Consider the following 21183-nt stretch of genomic DNA (forward strand, 5'->3'; position numbering starts at 1 on the left):
GACCTCGTCCGCCTGGGGTGCAGAAGACTGCACCGGGCGTCGCGGGGTAGGGGGCGGGAGACCCTGGACCTCTGAGCAACCTCAGACTCAGCCTGAAACAGAACGCGCTTGTCCCCAAACAGCAGAATTAGACCCCGACAGAGAAGATGGGTCAGGGGCAGATTCCCCTCTCCCCAAATCCACGCCTCTGTTACAACAGATCAGCCTTCAGAAAAATCTCGTGCTTTAACAGGGATGGGGAGCTGCCCTTGCGCAATACAGTGAGGAAATGGCTACAAAACAAAACAGACCAATAAAGATCCCACCTCCTGGTCCCTCTGGTCGCATCCGAAGAGGAAGGGCAATTTCTACTTGACTTTACGCTACAACTCATTCACAGTGGAATCAGGAAAGAAGAGAAAACGAGACAGCCACTGCGATTGTTTGCAATTTTGAAACAGACTGCCTTTAACCTTCCAACTTTTTTTCTGTGAAAAGCCTTTTTCTTTCTTCCACTGAAAGCTTTGCATTGTGAACAATCCGAGGTAAACAAGGCTCCCTCTACAGGTGCGAGTTGGAAATACAACACCACAGGTTCAGGGCTCCGTATTCACCCATTAGGGGCAAAAAAAAAAAAAAAAAAAAAAAAAAAGATGACAACACATCAAATTAACGCACATAGACTTCCTTGTGCACAGGCTAAAGATTTTACTGTCAGTATAAAACTCACACTTTCTTTTTTAAAAGAGGATCTAAGCATGTTACTCATTAGCGTCTTTTATCCCCAAAATCAAATGTTTTCATACCAATTCACTCTTCCTACTTTATTAGATCTTTACTTCTCATCCTCTGTGATGGGGGACAGTTTGGAGGCTTTATTGCCTGAATGTCCACATACCCTGGTGACCAATAATGACTTTTAGAATTAGTGGCCATGACTCTTCAGTTCATACGGGGAAATGTGGGTGTTCCAACATAGGAACTGTCCTTCCTCACTCTGAAAATGAGATAATTCACGCCCAGGATTTCCTGTTTCTTCCCACCACATTTCTAGAGATCTTTCACGTCTCCTGTCCTGTCACTGTTTCACAGCAGTGGTGGACATCTGGGCTTGAAATATAAAGCCAAATCCAACTGACGTTCAAAGGTGGAATTGAACCCAGATAACCTAGCTCTTCTCTGACTAATAAGAGAGAGCTAGTACCGCCCAGGAGGGCAGAGCAGTGATTTTCTCCAGGCATGAAATGTGAACTCATTTACCATCCCTGAGATAAAACAGTCCCAGCCCCACTCGACCCACAGGAAGCCGTTGGGAGCCCTGGAGATGCCTGGCTGTTTAGCAGCACTGCAAATTAGGGGAGTTTTCATGTGTGCTGAAGGCTGCAGAAATCTCCCAGCTCTTTAATTCCTGCAGGAGCTGCCACTCCTTGAGTAACCTTGTGTAGGTTGCTTTCCGTGTCTTTGTGCCTCTCCTTAAAGTGGCCACAGCATGGGTCCCAACAAGGAGTGGCATGACCCAGTTTTTTGGCCACTAATTCTCCCAATGATGTGTCTCTTCTTCTAGCCCCAGTCTGGTGGGAGACAGAGAAAGGCTGCTCCCGTCTGCTTAAGGGAGCAGTACTACTGCCTTCATGCCCCCTCCAGGCTCTGCAAACAGTGGGTGCCTTTGTAAATGGCAAAATTGGAAGGGCATCTGCTCTGTGGAGCTTCTTAAGCAGCAGACCCCTCCAGGCAGATTCCCATATGAATTGAGCACTCCATGAGCTGGGACCTGGCCAAGGGAACCAGGAGTTTGTGATTAGGAATAACATGATCTTAGTGTGACCAGAATGGATACTGTTCAAGCATCTCAAAGCACTAAAAAAAAAAATTATCCCTACAAACTGATGATACAAGGAATATGTGCCTGTACAACGGAGAGACTGGCAGACACCCTTCAACCAAGTGATCAAACTCAGCAGCCCCCAAAGTGGGGCCACCTGACTTGATGTGCTCACGTCCTGAAGGGGTGCAGTAGGAGGACGGAGCATCACCTATGCTTTGTCTCCCTATGTCACATTCACTCCCCAGAATGCTCTACCTGAATCTGATGAAGAGACAACCAGACAAGAAATACTGAGAGGCCCTCCACATCTCGACAACACAAATGTCCTGGACTCTTCCAAAGAGTCATTGTCATTGTTATTGTTTGTTCTCAATCAGGAGACTCAAGAAAAATGACAACTAAATGCAAAGTTTGAATCTTGGTTGGATCCCCAAGACAAGGAGTGAGGTGGAGATGGGGTGAAGGAGGGGCAGTGAGGGGTGGAGGGCAGACAGAGGTTGACGGCAGAGACCAGGGGGGCTCGGGCTGAGTGGCCAGGGAAGGCTCCTCTCAGGAGTAAGTGCATGTGTGCTCTGACTCCCGGATGACGGAAGTTGACAGCTGGGTGAAGACCTGGGGGCTCAGTCTTGCAGGCAGAGGGAAGAGCTCATGCAAAGATCCTAAGGTGGGAAAGGACTTGGCATGTTTGAGGACTAGAAAGCTACCAGTGTGGTTAGAGCGAGGTGGGCAAGGGGGAGGATGAGAGGAGGGGACAGTGAGAGGGTGTGCAGGGCCAAGTACTCAGAGTCTTGGACACTACTGTGAGGTGTGTATATTTTATTCTAAGAGCAAGGAAATCAGGCAATCTAAATTATGTTTTTAGATCAGAAGAGATGGGATTATAAGGAAACAAGAGTGGCATGGGGAGACATTGAGGAGGTCGAATAGAAGGAGTCTAGCCAAATGGGACTGGTTCCAATTCTGGCTCTGACCTCGGGCAGAGTGACCTTGGGCCCGCATTTAAACCTCTCTTAGCCTCAGTTTCCTCATCTACAAAGTGGATAATAAGATAGTGTGTTTAATGTAGTATTTGACACCAACATTTCCCCTTTGAAATTGGCAATTGTGGTAGCCAGGCTCTCAGCTGTCCCCCAATGACCTTCACCTCCTGGTGTCACACCCTAGTCCCCTCACCATGAATAGGGCTGGGGAGATGAGGGTGTATGACTTCTGAGGTTCGGTCATAAAATACAGCTTGCTCCTTTCCCCGAGGGAGTATTTGGTAAATGGCAGCTTTTATCACCATCAGGATTCTGAGTTTCCACAGTGCTGGTCCGAGTCCTCTCCACAAACGCCCTACCAGGTTATTCAGCCCCAGCAGCCCTGGGCAGCCCTCATCTCACTACACACTTGTCAGCACTCAGCATCAGCAACCTCTTCTCTCTCTGCTGATCTGAGAAGTGGAAAATGGTGTCTCTTCCTTTGCCATCCTCATGTGAGCATATATTTATATGAGTCATGTGTGGGTTTTTTTTTTTTTTTTTTTTAAGCAATCTGTTCATATTCTTTGCCCTTGTATCTACTTAGGTTGGTGGTCTTTTTTTTTTTTTTTTTTTTGGTAAGCACTCTTTAGAAAGGAAGGAAATTAATCTTTTTCATAAATTTTGCAAATGTTTTCCTTTTGTTGTCTTCTTACTTTATGATGGGATTTTTCTGCCATATGAAAATTTTACATTTTTATATCATCCCATTCCTTTTTTTTTTTTTAAATTGAAGTATAGTCAGTTTATAATCCCATTCATTTTTTTTTTTTTTCCTTTAGGGCTTTAGGCTTTCAGGTCAAAACAAAGTTTTTTTTGCACTCTAAAATTTTTTTGCACTCTAAAATTTGCACTCTAAAATTTTTTGCACTCTAAAATTAATGAAAGTAATTCATCCACATTTTCTTCTAGAGCATTTGTAGCTTCATTATGGTTATATCTTTATTCTATCTGTAATTTATCACCACGTAAGAAGTGAGGTGAAGATCTAGCATATTTTGTTTTTTAATGGCTATTGCAGTTATCCCAATACCCTCTTTTATTTTTTAATTTCTCATTTTTATTTTTTAACACCTTTATTGTGGTATGGTTCCTACACAGCAAACTACACATATTTCAGATGTACAATTTGATGAATTTTGATAGATGTGTACACCCATGAAACCAATACCACAACCAAGAGAGCTAACATTTCCATCACTCCCCAAGACCAATACCCTCTTTTAAATAACTCACTTTTATCCACTGACTGGAAGTGCCATCTTTATACTAATTTCCCATTATTTTGGGAATTGTCTATTCTGGCCTATTGATCTATTTATTTCTGTCTCGATAGTATAGCTCTAGGATATATATTTTAATACCAGGTAGGGCCAGCACTCACCTCTACCCACCATGAACTCTCTGCCCCCAGCATAATAAAGACAATTAAAGGCTTGCCACAGCAGAGAGGGCTCTGGATGCAGCATAATTATGGCAAAGGTCAGGGGGTGTTTCTGACTGAGGGGCTGTTGGTGGGGTGGTTCCTGGAAGAGGTGACATCTCCTCTGAACCAAAGGAGGCAGGAGCAATGGGACAGGTGGCCAATGCACAGGGCATCCCGGCAGGAAGAGTAGCGTGGATGGCTGCACCAGGGCTTCACACATGCCTGAATTTGAAATACCTGCTCTGTGGGTTGGGTAGTAACTCAGCTTATCCATTTAGTCTTCACATTGGCTGATTCCTGCACAGCTGGCTGCAACCTCACAGTCAATTTGACACCTTTGTTGAAATCTAGGAGACACCGCCCAATACCGTTTCCTCATTCCTTCTCTGTTTAGATAAATTTCCCATGATGCGTATAACTAAGAGTTTGACTTGTTGAAATACACTTTCCTAACCACAACAAAAGGAAAAAATTACAGTTTCATCAATTGCCTTTTCAGAAATGTGTTGCTTTAAAATATCATCAGTTACTATCTCTGCTCATGTCACTCTCCTACTCTGGGCTAGCTGGCTGAATCTGGGCTGGTGTTGGAGGACTTCCACAGGCCTGCTGGCCTTCCAGCCTTCTGTTTCAAACTGTGAACTCTGCTTCCAACAGACTAACCATCTTCTGTCCTTCAATAACCCACGTGTGACCCCCTCCATGCCTTTGATCAGCCATGCTTCCAGACACGTTTTTTCCCATAAATAGAGCCCCCCTACCACATGCCATGCACCATGATGAGTATGGCTGACACAGCAGTGAACAACACAGATACAGGTCTACCCACTCAGAGCCTGCAGGCCAGCAGAAGAGAGAGATTAAACTAATGACCATAGTTTCTGGTCACAGGTATGTATATTCAATTTGTACTTGACATTCGTGGGAACTGCTAGGAAGGAAGTGCCTAGTATGTGAGAAGGACATAGTACATCCTGGAGGGCTCCACTGAGGAGGTGGCATTTAAGTTGGGCATTGAAGGATGCAGGGTGTTCATTAGGTAGAAAGATGCTTTGGGCCATCAACAAAGACATCCTCCACCCCTGCCAGATCTAGGCCCCTCTGAACACACAGATCACCCAGCTGGCTCTAGGGGCAGCTCTCTGTCAGTCTTACATCACTTAATGCACTTGTGGTACTCCCCATGTCCTGCGTTATGCATCATTGCCCCAATTGGACCGTGAGCTCTCCGTGGCTGGGACAGGCTCTTAGGTAGCAGAGTCCTCGGCAGCATCCTGCACACAGCAGGGACTCTCCACTGCATCACTCAGGACCCTGTCCTGTCTACTGCCCAGCACAGCCCTAAGGTCCACAACAGAGCTCTGAATTAAGCACACCAACCTCAATGTGGGCCGCATTTTGTAACTCCCCAGAGAATGCACCTGCTTGCTCTCTCTTCCTTCTTTCCAACACCTTTGGAGAGGCTCAGCCAAAAAGCTGAGGCCAGCCCCAACCGGGCACTTCCACTCCTAGGTGTGCACATGACAGAAAGAACTATGGAGAGTCCCTAAAGAACACAGACACCAGAATGGTCACTGCAGCACGATTCACAGGAGCCCTGGCCTGGAAACTACCCAAGTGTAGTTTGTAGAATGGATGATCGTGGTCCATCTACACTGTGGAATACTGCTCAGCAGTGGGAAGGAACAAACTAGTGGTGCAGGTCCCAACACGAGGATGCTCACCCTCATGCTTGTGGTCAAAGAGCACATGCTGTAGGATGCTGTTTATGTAAAGTTCTATAACAGGCAAAAGCAATCTTTGTTATTAGAGGTCCAGATAGTGGTCGCCCTTTCTGGGGTCAGTGACCATAAGGGAGCACAATGGGTCTTTGGGGGGCTGACAGTGTTCTGTCTCTCAATGTGAGAATTGGTCACAGGAGGTGGATTCAGTTTGTAAAAATTTACCGAGCTGTCCACTCAATGACATGTGCTCTTTTCTGTATGCATGTTACACTTCCATAAAAGTTGGGAAAAGGGAAAGAAGGCTGAGGCCAGTGACCATGGCCGAGCAGCTGAGAGCCCGGTGTAATCAATTCCTGCCACCCGTTCTACACGGGCACCGGAGCTGAGTGGCAGTGTATGTTACTTTATTCAAATAGTCAAATAACAAGGTTGATGTGAACTGCCAATCTGCACATAAAGAGTAGAGGCTCTGGGAGGAAGATTAAATGACACATCCAGTCACCCAATAGCTCAGAGATCAGGGGACACACCCACAGTGTCAGAGCTAAAAGCTAGTGGCTGTGCTGGTGTTTGGAGCAGGTGCGCTGGTCTCCAGAGTGGGTGGTGGGCTCAGTGCTGTGCTTCACCGACTGCCAGCTGAACAGAGGAACCCACCAGAGCAAGTGAAGTCTGGGGTGAAGTCAGTTTTGGGGTCAGTTTTCTCATCTCTGAAATGGGGGCACAATCACAGGAGTTTAAACGCAGGAATGCCTGCAGGGGGCTGGACTGGCGCCTGGCATAGAACACCTGCCCAGATCTTACTTATCGTTAATGTTGATGATGAAGATGTGAAAAATAAGTAATTAATGATACAGACATCAGTCAACAAACAATTACTGAGCCCCTACAATGTGCCGGGGCCTGACCTGGGCTGCTGACCCGGGCTGTGCCCAGGAAGCTGCTGGTGCAGGGGCTGCTGGGGACCTTGGCCTAGCCCCACCCTCACGGTCATTTTCTTTTTCCTTTCCCTCTCCCCTCCCCTTCCCTTGGGAAATCACAGCATTAATGTGGGAGGGAACAGGGCTCTCCCTCTCACGCACTCCATGACTTTGGATGGGTTACCCGAGCTCTCTGCTACCGAGCCTCAGTTCCCCATGTTTTCTGTGAGGACCCGGCACACACAGGGCCTCAAACAACCCTTCCTGTTCTCCTCCTCACCTCCCCCTCCTCTCTTCTCCTTCTGCCCTGCTTCCCCTCTGTTTCCTTCCTGACTAAGCCTTCGGCAACTTAACGCCCAAAGGCATTGTCAAGCTCAGTTGATGGCACCCAGGCCATGGCAGATACTGTGGACTAATTTACCTGATACCCAAACTCAACATTTCTCTCTTCCCTCTCTCAACTACAGAGGATGAGAAACAAAATTCTTTCTTTCCCAGCCCCTCTTGCATCTTAGGGTAGCCACGTGACCCTTTCCAATGAGATGTCCACAAAAGTCTATTGGCAACTCTCTGGGAAAGCTTTTGCACTGCTGAACTAGGCTTATACCACCCCATTCCCATCTTCCTCTCACCTTGAATGTGGACAAGATGGCTGGAGCAATTGCAGCCAACTTGCAAGCATGAGGAAAAGTCAACAACATCACAGAGTCACCAACCCAACATGGCCAACGTCAGCTGACCAGCAGTGGCTCCTGCATTCTTCCTGTTTCAGGTGTAAAAAAACTTTCATGTTTTGCTATACAGCCAGCTGGGTTTTTGGACCTGTAGTCAAAAGCATCTCTGGCCAATTCTCAGGGCTCCTATTTGTGGATGGATGGGACAGCAAGGCCCCCCACACCCCTGTGGCCTTTTCTCTAGAGAGTTGACTCCTTAAAGAGACTGAGGAGGGGGCCGTGTCAGGGCCCCTGCTTGGCCACTGCGGTACATGGGGCACTCTGCGGGGAAGGGACCAGGCTCCGCACAGGTGTGCCCGAGCACTTCCTGAGCTGCGGTAGTGTTCCAGTTAAAGAGGATCTTTTGTTTTGATCCTGTTTTTTTCTTGAGGCACTTTGAGCCATTCCAAACATCCAATGGCCTTAAAATGACCATGGGGCAGGCAAGCATGGGCTCTGTTACTCACTTCTACTGAGGAGGAAGCTGCAGGAGAGAGAGGAGTGGCCAGCCTGAGGCCGGGCTGCCTGTGGTCACGCTGGGCTGAGCCCCTGTCCCCACCTGTCCTTAGCACCCAGCCCAAAGCTCAGGGCTAGCCAGGCCCTGCTGTTCCCTGCTGAAGGCTGGAGGGGGGCTGGCTGCAGGGAGGAGGGGCAGGTGAGCAGACCTCTGGGTCTCTTAACCAGCTTTGCCAGCGACATGCCTGCCTACTGCTGACCCCTGACATACTGACTTCCTCACCAGAAGAGTTTCCTTGAAGAAAGGGGTTCCTCTGTCAAAAAGCAAACTTTGAAAACCACTGAAGTCTGACCCAAACCTGCTGTTCCAGTAACAGGGCAGCTGCAGCGTGGAGAAGTGAAAGTGAGACAGCTGGTGCGGGGCAGGGCCACGCCTAGAGTTGGAGTTGCTGGGCTCTCTCGGGGGCTCTTCTCCACCTGCTGTCACCCCCAGTTAAGCCCCTGCCCCTCTGGCCGAGGAAGGTGGGCTCTGAAGCTCCACATTGCACACGACGATGTGTAACAGCAGGCGGGCCAGGGGGCACTGTCTTCTGCAGGCTGCTCAGGCTTATCCCAAGCACATGTCCCTTGCCCCCCTGTTCTAGCTCCGCCTTGCTATTCTTACCCCAGGGCCTTTGCACTGGCTGTCGGCTCCACCTGGAAAGACTTTCTCCCACAGGGCCAGCCACTTCTTATCATTCAGGTCTGGGCTCGGATGCCATCTTTTTAGAGAGGCCTTCTCACCGAGAGGCACAGTCTATCAACAGATCCTATTTTAATACTCTGCCCCAAACTTCTCACTTTTGAGTATTTTTTTTTCCTTGTTGATTTGTCATCTCTACAGCCTGTGAGCTCCTTGAGAGTGGGCTCCTTGTCTGTCTCATTCACTGCTGTATCCTGTGTTCAGAACAGGGTCTGGGACATCGGAGGTATTTAAATGATTTTTGAATGAATGGAGGAGGAGTTTTTTGAAAAATTATACAAACACAGGGTCGCAGGGAGGGCAAGGGGTCTGGAGGGCTGTGAGCAGAAGCCGTGGGCCTCTGTCTCCTTCATCTGAGTGGAGGCAGGGGAGCTCCCAGCCCAGCGGGGGTCGATGCCCGGTCACCCTGTAAGCTAAGTGAAGCCGCAGGCACAAACTCACAGTGTGACACTGTGTGGGGCCACCCTCAGGAAAAAAAAAAAAGGGGGCCCGTTAATGAAGTAAACACAATCACAACCAGGAAAAATCTTGGCCATAGTTCTTCGAGTCCACCCAGAGCCATTATCTCTAATTGATCTCCAGACATCAGCTGCTGAAGCATCTGAAGCCCTCCTGCCTTTTCCAGGTCTGGTTACAAAGCCCTGGCCTACCCACCCACCTGAGTGGGGTCTGGTCTCCTGGAGCAGCTCTTTGCTGGGGGCCGAGACCTATCTGGGCTCCACCTGAGAAGGAGCCATCAGGCTCGCAGGGTTGGGGGGTCTAGAAGCTGCATAAAAGCCATGATGCTCACTGCTTGGCTGCCAGAGCCCAGCGGCCTGCACTGCGGTGCCTGAAGCCGAAGGCTCCACAAAGCCACCAGGGGTCTTGTCCTCAAAAAAATGGGACAAAAGATAGGAAGGGCTGGAGAAAGCGCCCGCCCAAGATATCCCCCCAGCTCGAGATGAGAGCCTCCGAGAACTGGAGCAGGAGAGGCGCTGTTAGAAATAACAGCACACAACAGGACTTGGCCACGAGACAAGAAGGCCCATCTGGGTCTCACGCCGGACCCAGAGTCGGGGGTCACAAGGTCAGCCATCGGTTCAGTGACCATCTGCATGTTTTGAGCTGCTCCTTCCTGCCCAACCCGGGAGAGAGACGCCTTCTTTCCTGCTGGGTCTCTCCTGTTCTTAGAGACGGATCAGGGAGTCAGCCACCCAGGGTGCCTGGAGGGGCGGTTCACAGTCACAGCACCGAGAAGACAGAGCTGCCCCCCATTTAAGAAGGCCCAGGTAGCAGCTCCTGACCTTGCCCCGCCTTTCCCCTTGACATAGATAAAGCCTCCCCAGGCCAGCTCTGCATGCAGGATCCTGCTCTGGGCACCAGGCAGCTCTCCTGCCTGCACCAGTAAATTATGGGCACTGCATGCATTTAATTTTTCCCCGGATAATGAAGTCGAAAGGCCACATCAGCATCCTCACATGCGTGGGGGTGGATCTGGCAGCCTGGAAGGGGACTGAGACTTTAGGAGCTGATGGGGACAATGAGCTGTTTAGGTTCGGGGTATCTACCAACTCCATCAGGCCACTGGCTTTGGAGACAGGATGTTGGTTGTTTTCTGCTTTTTTCCCACACAGCTTCAGGGAAGCAGGCGGAAAGAAGAGAGACGGAGACGTCTCTGAACCCAGGCTGTTCTGGCAAAACAGCCATCAGGCTCATTTTCTTTGAGTGTTTGTAAACTGCAGCAAGTTTCTTGAAAGCCCCCAAGGATTCTCAATGATATATACTGATCCCTAAAATAATGCCCTGTAACAAAGATGTTCGACAATGGGGCTTCTCACTCCCCTTTTTGTCCTCTCAGAAAAGAGGATTCCCAGAAAACTTTCCTTCTCAAGTTTGGAAATGCCCTATTTTTGCTTGACACCATCTTTAGGAGGGTGGGCACACTGGGTTGTCAGTATTTATAGCCCCCAGATTCCAACACGGGACCATGATGCTCCTGGCTCACAGTCACTCTGTTTTGGGGGTGAACAGAAACCTGCGGTCAAAGTGTCTCAGCTTAATGTTTATGTGGTCTGATCAACGGTGCCTCCTGCATGTCTCCCTCACCAAGAAGGGGGTACAAAATTTTTTAGGCATTAAACATTTTTTTCAAATAACTTTTTTTTTTTTTCAAGCCAAGAGAACTTTTAAAAAGAAGGACAACAAGGAGGGGAACCATTCCTGCTAGACAGTAAGGCATCTTAGTCATTAGACATACGAGTTATTAAGACATCTTAGTCTCAATACTTAAAACAGTGTGGAGCTGGTACGTGAATAGACAAAGAAACCAATGGACTGAATAGAAGTAGATTCTGTTTCAGATGGAAATTCAGCAAATTATAAAGATGGCATCTCAAATCAATGGGAAGAAAACAGATCCTTTAACAAATCATGTTGACACAGAGGGGTAAAGCAGGATCTCTATCTCCGAATATACCAGGATAAATCCCAAATGGATTGAAGATTAAATACGAAAAATGAAAACATGTATTTTTTTTTGCTCTATCAGCTGAGTGCGTCTAAAAGAAAGTATACTCCAGTACCAATAAGCACACTGAGTACCCAGATCTTGGTTTTCAATATGATTTTACAATAAAAGGAGTCAGAGCTCCTTAGAGTTATGGCTGATTCTAGGATTGGGGCCGAAAATATATAAGATGAGCCTGGAGGACCTTGTAGTGCCAGAAAGTAAAGAAACACTAAAACAAAACGAAGTCCTACAAAAAACACCCCCCCCCAAAAAAAATCGGTGGGGATATGTCGAAAGATCTCCCTGTGACCAAAACTGAAATAACTTTGAGCATCAAAATAGATAAAACAGTATTGAATTACAATTACAACCCAAAGTATGAAATAAATAGCTGTATAAATAAATGATTGAATAAATTTAAAAATGAGGAAGGAGAGACAAATATCCCATGTGAAAGAATTTCGAATAATGTATGTAGCTTCTTCATCCTCAAGGAGAGAAATTATAACCCCCACTCCTCAGGCGTGGCTGCACCTGTTGACTTCTCTCCGAAGTGCACGGTATAGAGAGGGTAAAAGAACAACTTTACACTGATGAGACCTGACACCAAGGCAACACCAACAGTCCTGAATAATGGTGACAGTATGTACCTGTAATATGATGTGGTGACAGTGGCTCTCGGTGTCTGTGGTCTTCCTCCTAAAAACCCATAACCCCAGTTTCATACTGAGAAGAAACATCAGGCAAATGCCAAAATTCTACAAAATACCTGACCAGTATGCTTTAAAACTGTCAAGGTCATTAAAACCAAGGAAAGGCTAGGAAACTGTCATAGCCAAGAGAAGCCTGAGGAGATGTGACAAGTGAATGTAATATTGTATCTCAGATAGGATTGTGAGACAGGAAAAGGACATTAAACTAAGGAAATCTAAGTAAACTATAACCTTTAGTTAACAATAATGTATCCATATTGGTTCCTTAATTGTAACAAAGGTATCATACTAATGTAAGCTATTAGCAATAGGGGTAAACTGCATGTAGTGGGGGAGAGTAATGTGGGAATTCTATACTATCTTCTCAATTTTTCTGTAAATCTAAAACTATTCTAAAAAATTGTCTATTAAAAAATGAAAATACTAAAAGAGAACAGGGAGGCAGAGTAGAGTTAGCCTTTTACAGATTCAAATACAGAAGCTATTAAAGAAAAAAAAATGATAAATTTGAGTACATAAAAATAAAAATGACAAAACACATACTCCATAAGCAAGATCAAAAGATAGAGGGCTACCAGAAATTGACACAACATTGTAAACTGACTATAACTCAATAAAATTAAAAAAAAAAAAAAGAGAGAGAGAGCTAAGATTGGGGAGAAAAAGGCAATGACTAACTCTGGGGAATCAAAAGAAAGAAAATGTAACCACAGTGGGCTAGTTGGCTCAGCTATGAATAACCTACATAGTCATAATAATATAAATATAATAATTTATCTAAATAGGGAGGTATAGATAATACTGAGGGATGGAGGAAGGAGAAATAATACCTGTGTTTATGAGAGGGTGTAATAGTGTAAATACTTATCTCTTACAGCAAGGAATTAAACAACCACCAAAATAGCCCAAATTGAAAAATCAAGAACTAGCAGTGTGATCATATGTTATTTAGAAATAGGAGATAAATTCCAGAAGAGATAGCTAAAATATAAGAAAGAAAAGACACCGTCTCTGAAGGGTAGAAATTGAAGTGGGGAGGCTGGGGAAGGATCTGCTGTTTTTCTGTACGATTTGTAAAATATGTATTTTATCGATAAAAATAAAAATGCATACAAATAAACAAAAAAGATAAAGGGCTGCTTGAGAAGCTGTTTCTGAGGGTTAGCTGCTCTGGGGTTATGGGGGAGGGCCTGAAGGGCACCGGGTAGAACCTGAGAGCTGCTACCCCATCTGCACATCTCACAGCAGAAATGTTCCAAGGATCATTCGTTGCTGGGAGAAATCCAAACATCAGCCTTGGTCAAGGTCAGTATTTCAGTGGCTTTTTGTTTTTCTTGCTGCAGTACAAACCTTCGGCAGTGCCAGGGATTTACTGAGATGAGAAAAGGTTTGTGCTAAGGATTCTCAGATCTTGAAAATGGGGCCAGTGGCATTTCAGACCCTTCTTGAGCTCTTCTGGAGGCAAGCTAGGCCTCCTTGTCTCAGCTGCATAGAAGTAACAGGCCGGCTGATCCCAGAGGACTGTTGGGGATGTCTGAGAGGAGGAGGGGCAAGAAATAGAGCAAGAGAAGAAAGCCAGAAGTGGACCAGGAAGGCCAGGAGTTGGGAAGAAGGGGAGGAAGCTGGGAATTGAGAAAGTGGACCCATCATACCTTGGTGGGTGGGCCCAGTGGGGAGAGGAAGAGAGGGACTAAAATCCAGGCAGCTAAGGCAGCAGACCCCACTTTCTCCCAAGTTCCACAGGGTCCATCCCTCATCTTGCTTCCATGCACATTTCCAGAGAGCAGACACTGATGCCCAAAGTATAAAGATACTGGTCTAGAGAGGTGGTTATAGAAAGTAACAAAAATTGCAAAGGTGAAGAGACTGACTATGGGGAAGATGCTGAGGGCTGAGAAAGAAAGATGCTGCCTCTCACAATGAAGCTCAAGGTACTCTTTGTGTCCATGGGACCTGCTGCCCTCCTCAACCTCCCCTCGGAGGCAGGCCTCTGAGGTCAACAGGCTCTGAAATCTTACTGGGAGACGGTGACTTTGATTAACATAAAATATCTCACTTTGCCTATGTAATGCTTTTTTTGCCTGGAGTATGTTTGCCTTGAATTTGTTTGACATTAATAGCAATATCTTTTTTTTCTTATGTTTTCATCTTCATTTTTGTGTCTTTTAAAAAGTGTTTTGTAAATATCAAATGGATTTTACCATCAAAAAGGCCTCATCTGAGCCTTTTTGACTCTTTGTAGTGGAATTTAACCAATTTACATTTATTATGATTTACTGGGGTTTGATCTTGTTCCTGTTAGGTTACCTGTGTTTTCTATTTATTATATCTCTTTTTGGTTGTTTCTTCTTTTATGCCCTCATTTAATTACTCCTGCTGGACTGATCAAGTTTTCTTTGTTTCTTTTACTTTTCTCTAGTGGCTTAGAAGTTATATGTTCTATTTCGATTCCATGAAGATTATTGCTTAATTTTCAAGAAACACACCCAAACCTCTCCTTCCTTAAGAAAACATTAAAGGTTATACAACATGGTGAGCCACAGCTGTGGACGTGGCAAAGTTCCCATTCTGCTATTTCTCCCCTGAGCTCACACCTCACCTGGGCTGCATTGCTATCAAGCGCTTAAATCTGGAGGTCAGAGTCAGCACTCACAGGTTCCCCACAGGTAAAAGTCCTGTGAGTTAGGGACTGTTAAGTAAGTGACAGGCTCTCACTGTAACCCATAAACTGTGCTTCTTCTTTGGGTCTGCCCATTTTCTTGGGGTCCTTCTGAGCAAGAAGGAGGTTGAGAATGTCAGTGAGAAAATAAAGCCACAAAAAGGGGTAAGACTCAGAAAGAGAAGGAGCAGATCCCTGTTTTAATCTTTCCCTGTCCCACAATCTGGTCCAAAAGATTACAAAGTGAATGTAGCTAGCCACTCATATGTCCATGAATGGATGAAGGGATAAACAAAATGTGGTCTATCCATACAATGGAATATTATCCAGCCATAAAAAGGAATGAAGTTTTGACACATGCTACAACACAGATGAACCTTGGGAAACATGCTAAATGAAATAAGCCAGACAAAGAGGACAAATATTATGTGATTCCCCTTATATGAGGGACCTAGACAGTCAAATTTATAGAGACATAAAGTAAAACAGTGGTTACCAGGGACTGGGGGTGGAGAGAATAGGGAATTATTGCCTAATGGTTACAGAATTTCTGTTTAGGATGATGAAGAAATTTTGGAAGTAGACAGTGGTAATGATAGCACAGCACTGTGAGTGTACTTAATGCCACTGAACTGTACAGTTAGGGAGAGATTGTCAAGATGGCAGAGTAGAAGGATGCATTGTTCATCCTCTCCCACGAATACAGCAAATGTATGGAACAGTTCTCACAGAATACCTACTAATCTTTGCAGAATATCTCTTACAATTGGAAATACAAGGAAATCCTCACAGAACTGGATAAACAACACATTTCCACTGTATAGCACAGGGGACTATATTCAATATCTTATGGTAACCTATACTGAAAAAGAATATGAAAAGGAATATGTGTACGTATATGTATAACTGAAACATTATGCTGTACACCAGAAACTGACACAATGTTGTAAACTGACCTCAATTTAAAAATGGAAAAAAATGGCTAAAATGGTGATTTTTATGTCACATATATTTTACCACAATTAAAAGAAAAGTAACTGTGGAGTGGGCTTGTTTCCTTCTCCAATAAGGGAGCTGGAGCCTGAGAAACTTCCGCACTTGGAATGTGCTCGCTTCCTGCCCAAGTGCTCGCCTGGCTCCCCGGGGCCGACTGAGGAAAGGGCTCTCTGCTGGCCTCACTTCCAAGAGAGGCACGTGCTCTGAGGCCCCTCTGCCGCTTCTTTTTCCTTCCTTCTCCTCCTTTCCCCAAACTGACCCTGGCCTTCCCCAGCCCAGGTCCTCCTGGAGCTGTTACCCCTCAGCTGCCCTCACCCGGGTATTCTTTGCTGGTCCAAATCTCATTTTAAAATAAGTGAGTGTCCCCTGAACTGCCTGGCAGCTTCCTGGTCTCTCCTTGTTTCTGTTGTCTGTGCTGGGTGACAGTTCCACAACTGTTATCTTGTCCCTTCTACTACGAAGAGTTCCTTGAAAGCAACTACGCTGTCTTATTCATCTTGGTGGCCCTGGTCTCTCTGACAAGGTCAGTCACTGTGTCTGATAAACCGAAGTTGCATAATAACATTACCATCAATAGTAGCAGAGGTCACTGAGATTTCTTCCATGCTTCTAAGGTGCCCAGCACTGTGCTAAGCACGAAGCCTGCTTTGTGTCATTGAACTCTTGGAATAACACTGTGAGGTAGGTGTATTGTTATTACTCTCAAGTAACATGAGGAAAAAGAAGCACAGAGAGGTGAAGCAATCTGCCCAAAGTCACACAGCTGGGAGGTACTAGAACTGGTACTGTCAGCCTGACCCCAGGGTCTGCAGTGGATGGGCTAGAATCCTGGCTGAGAACAGTGCTGCTCCACCCTGGCCCGCTGAGAGGAGCAAGAGGGCCAGGGCTCTGGAGACCCCAGAGCTCTGGGCAGGGGCTACCCTGCAGGCCTCGCGTGTGTAGGGGGAGGGGAGACCTGCCCCCCCATCCCCCAACCTCCAGGACCCAGGAAAACTCTGGGCCAGGAGAAAGCAGCAGAGGAGAGGGAGGCACAGGTTAATGGAGGCAAATAAGAGCCTCCATCATGCGGGTTTAAACAATGGAGCAGCGCACTGTTTCACAGGCTGCTGGGAGAACCATTAAAACCATTAGTGGGACATTAGCGCTGCTCCGAGAACTGGAGAGAGTGGAGGGGAGGAAGGTTCTGATTGACAGCCTTCCCTGCTCTGGACAGAGCAAGGAGTGGGGGCAGGGTGAGGAGGGCGGTGGGAACCAGAAAAGAGCCGAGCCAGGGGTTGCCCTGGGAAAGTTGCTGAACCTCCCGGGGGTCCCAGTCTCTGCTTGTATAAAATGAAAGTATGTGTCGGGGGAAGGAATATGGATGATTTGTCTCTCTTCTCTCTCTTCTTCGGATCTGGATCTGATTTCTGATTTCTACAACGGGGTCTTGGTTCAAACACTGCGATCTCAGGAAAGATCAGGATAACGTCACCCATAATGTGGATATCAAATTATACACGTATCCCTGCAGATAACTGAGCATTCACAAGGTAGGGGGCGACCCCACCCGACCCTGGCCCCCTAACAAATCCTTCTTCCCTGTATTTCCGTGAGCATCGTATATGTAAGGCGGTTCCCAGTTCCCAAGCCAAACAAAGCTCTCTGCCTGCTCTGCCAGCTTCTCTGCCGAGGACGTTTTCTCTCCACTACCCTGCCGGTGATCCAGCACTCAGTACTGCCTCAGATTCTAACGAGCAGGTCCTCATCCAGGAAGTGTGGGGAGAGGTAGGGCTTGTGCACAGGTCTGAATGGAAGAGATCTGAGTTTCAATTCATGTTAGTGGTTGTGTGACCTTGAGCAAGTCTGCGACCTCTTTGAGCCTCAGCTATGGAACCTTCCAGATGAGGATAACAGCGTGACCCTGCTGAGCTGTGAGGACGAGGGGTAAAGTGTGTAAAGTACTGGACACAGAACAGGTGCCTGATTAATAACCCACCTGCCTGAAAAAGCACCCACCCTGCTCGCTCCCCTGTCCCTCCTCTGTTCCTCCTCTAAGCTCTTCCTACAGACCCCAGAGTGCTGATTTCCGTTTTCCTTGTCTCTGTCACTGAACTGTGAGAGCTGGCAGGGCAGAGACCCTGAACAGTCAGCTCTGTTCACCACTGTCTCCTTAGCACCTGGAACCCTGCCGGCTCAGGTGCAGGATGGACAGATGGATGGATGGATGGATGGATACGGGTGAGGACTGAGTAAATGACAGAAAAACTATACAACCAGCTTATCTCGTAGGTGGAAATGTCAAGGCCTAGAGGGAAAAGGGGCTGAATAATACGGGAAATCAGCACCGGAAGAGCAAAGCAGGTGTAAAATGGTCCGTACAGAATAATTCTCTTTCTACTCAATAGTCTGCAACGGTGGACACCAAAATATTCACAGTGATCAGAGTGCTGGGATGATGGTGATTTTTGTCACTGTGCATTTGCTTTTTGGCTCCTGAGGCCATGTGTTAGTCATGTAATTTTTTTAAAAGTATGAAAGAACATCAAATGAAACAGAAAACAAAACCGGTGGCCAGGGGAGGAAGAGACCAGCACTCCTCTTGGTGCATCTCGCACTCAGCCCCGAAAGGAGATTTGAAAGCCCAGCGGCTGGGAATGGCCCTGGCTAACTGCCTCTGGCCCTATGAACACAGCCTGCACCCCTCCCTGGGACCCCATCTTATCAGAGAATGCTACGGAACATTCTCCAAGACAATAGACACATCTCATGAAATCTTCTCACCCTGACCCCTAGAAGAAAAATGAATTCATCACCAGTACAATGAAATGTGATTTCAGTTTTATATCTTTATGACTGTTTTCCCAAGTAAGGGGAAAAAAAACCCCAATTTTATCAGGCTACTCTCTCCCACTATCAGCTCAATGTGGCCACCGCAAGGACAGCTCCTGGGGGGAGGGTGGTCTGTGTCTTAGAATGGAGATCCTGGGAGGGTGCAGTCTGACCCCTAAATGCCTTGCATGCTGAGGACACCTTAAATATTTGCTGCATTGGGTCAGATCTCAAGAAGAATCTTTTTCCTTTGTGTGAATATGGTTATCGGATTTTCATATCACCTATATCCTCTGCAGAGAAAGATCCATTTCTCAGCACAGTAATCTGACACAACTGGACAAAAGGGAACATGATTCTGCCCAGTTCACAAGCAAACCCCACCACCTGTTTGTTGTCTGCTCAAATTAAAGTGAGAGGAGAATGTTCTACTCGCCTTACTATTTGTCCCCTGGACATCTAATGCTAGAAAAAAATGAATTCTTAGATTTTTTTCTCACCCAGAGTTTTTAGACATAGAGCTTTGTTCAGCACTACTAAACTATCATTTATCCCAGCTCCAGTTACTTTAGAATTGAGTTTATTTTCTGTGTAGCCTACACAAGTGATTTGCAAAACACGGCAGGTGTCCTCTGTTGGCATTTCAGGGTCAGAGTGGTGCTGCGAGGAGTGAAACCACTTTCAGAGCCTTGTGCTGGGACGTAGGGTTTGACAGCAGCAGAGCCAGTCCCATGGTGGCATTTGGACAGGGGGCCATTTGCCCACCCCAAGGGGAGCCCTGCTCTGGCTGCACTCCAGGAAGAAATTACCAATTCAAGTTTATGTATTTTTAGTTACAACTCAAGCTGAAGAATCAAAGACTTCTGGGTCCTTGGCCCTTCCTTGCTGCTGCAGATTATTTATCTGGTGAGCAATGTGGTTTCTTGTTTTGCCATGTGCCTGGGATATCGCCTGAGCAGGGATAATGGAGCTGGCTGAGAGGCTGAGGCCTGCAGAGCTCACTGCTGTGAGTGGAGCGCTGGAGGCGGACACGTGAAAGGCCCTAGGCACGGGCTGGGACGCTGCTTCTCCCGCCAAGTGTCTGCACCTTTCATCTCCTACAGCACACTGGAGAAAGCCAGGAACTTTCAGAGGGCCTCCATCTGGGAAACGAGGAATGGAGGCCAAGAAGACACAGTCAACTCCACTGTTCACTGAGGCCACCCTAATCTCAGCCCCAGCCCCGGGCCCGACTGGACTCTGGCATCACCCTGGGGACAGACACCTTCTTACCATCCTCCCTTTCTTTGGGAGCAGCCTGAATTTCACAAGGGCAACTTATTCATCTCGTTTCATGAACTTCAGTTCAGTCAGATACCCATCAAGTGCTTATGTGCCCAACTCTGTGCTTTCCCCGTTTTCTTCAGCTATAGAACTCCTCCCGTTCCCTGCACCAGCCACACCAGCCTCTCACATTCTTGCCAGCACTGTCCTGCCTGGAGCCACAGGGCCTTTGCACAAACTGTTCCTCAGCCTGGTGCTCTCTTCCCTTTAGATCTTGATCTCAGCTCAAGCATCCTCTTCTAAGGCAAACCTTCCTGATCCCTGCCTCGGTCCACCCTCACCCCATGCCCATCTGAATACTCACAGCACCAGGTGTCCTGCCTGGCACTTGCCACAGCTACACCGTGATGCACAATCATTTACCACTACCTTCTATGAGCTCGGCATTTGTGTGTGATTTTTTCATTAGCATCTGTGTCCCCCTAGATCATAAGAAGAGCTAGGAATGGTGCTGTCTTTGCTCATCCCAGAGCGTGGCTCATGGAGCGGGGCTCCATAAATATTTGTTGAATGGTTGAACCCTTGCTAATGCACCCAACCAACAGTCGTAACACCCTGCAGACAGTAAGAACTTGTATAACCAAACAAAACATAACAGGATCCATTGCCGAGGGATCACAGCTGGGCTACACTGAGCATTACTGGTTTTGGTTTTGGTGGTGAGCTGGGTCTAGCGCCATCGTGTAGGAAGGAAAGACCCAGGGGGCTGAACTCCCCGGCTGTTTGGCAGTTCGAGTGCCTCTGAACTTCACTTATGGTGGCGGCAGACCGACTGGTGATAAGAATGTATGAGACACCAGGTGCCCAGGACAGTGTGGATGGTTATAGGAAAAGAAAGGCCATCAGTTACTCTGCAGTGAAAGTCGGAGGAGATCTCATGCTGAACCTGCACAGCGGCATTTAGATTTTATAACAAGAGCAATACCCTTGTTCCCGGCATCCCTGTACAAAAACATCCTTGCCGTCGTGAGTTAGAAACCCCAACTCCATTTCCCCCATTGATGTTATTTTTGATTATGTAATGTTTCTTAGGGAAGAAACCATCATAGAACAGACAACCTCGGGTGAAAGGACGTGAGAAACAAAGAGTCGCAAACAGCTCTACCAGCCAGGGCAAAGCTTACTGCATTCGCCCTTTAGACACCACACCTCCTCCTCAGGAGGGAGCAGAAACTCATGCCAATCAGCTGAAATCCTCAAACTGGGTGCCACGGCCCCAGACGCTACCTGAACACGTCCTGCTCCATCACCTTGGAGCTGACTGCGAAGCCATCGCCCTCCTTGGCGTACACATGCTCAGGTTGTCAAGGAGACCAGCTGTACACGGGACGGCATGCACCCAGGGCTGGAAGTCAGACTTTCAACGGGGGAGAAAGAAATCATTCCCCTAGTCAG

The 21183-nt window shown here is 47.0% G+C and overlaps 1 protein-coding gene across 1 annotated transcript in view; it reads right to left on the minus strand.

The window, feature by feature from the left end:
- NOL4L (nucleolar protein 4 like) overlaps window positions 1-21183 on the minus strand; it is a 121660-nt gene that overhangs the window by 37905 nt on the left and 62572 nt on the right. The gene's annotated exons all lie outside the window — the stretch shown is intronic.

Source organism: Camelus bactrianus, chromosome 19 (genome assembly GCF_048773025.1).
Source record: "Camelus bactrianus isolate YW-2024 breed Bactrian camel chromosome 19, ASM4877302v1, whole genome shotgun sequence".
Classification (NCBI taxonomy): domain Eukaryota; kingdom Metazoa; phylum Chordata; class Mammalia; order Artiodactyla; family Camelidae; genus Camelus; species Camelus bactrianus.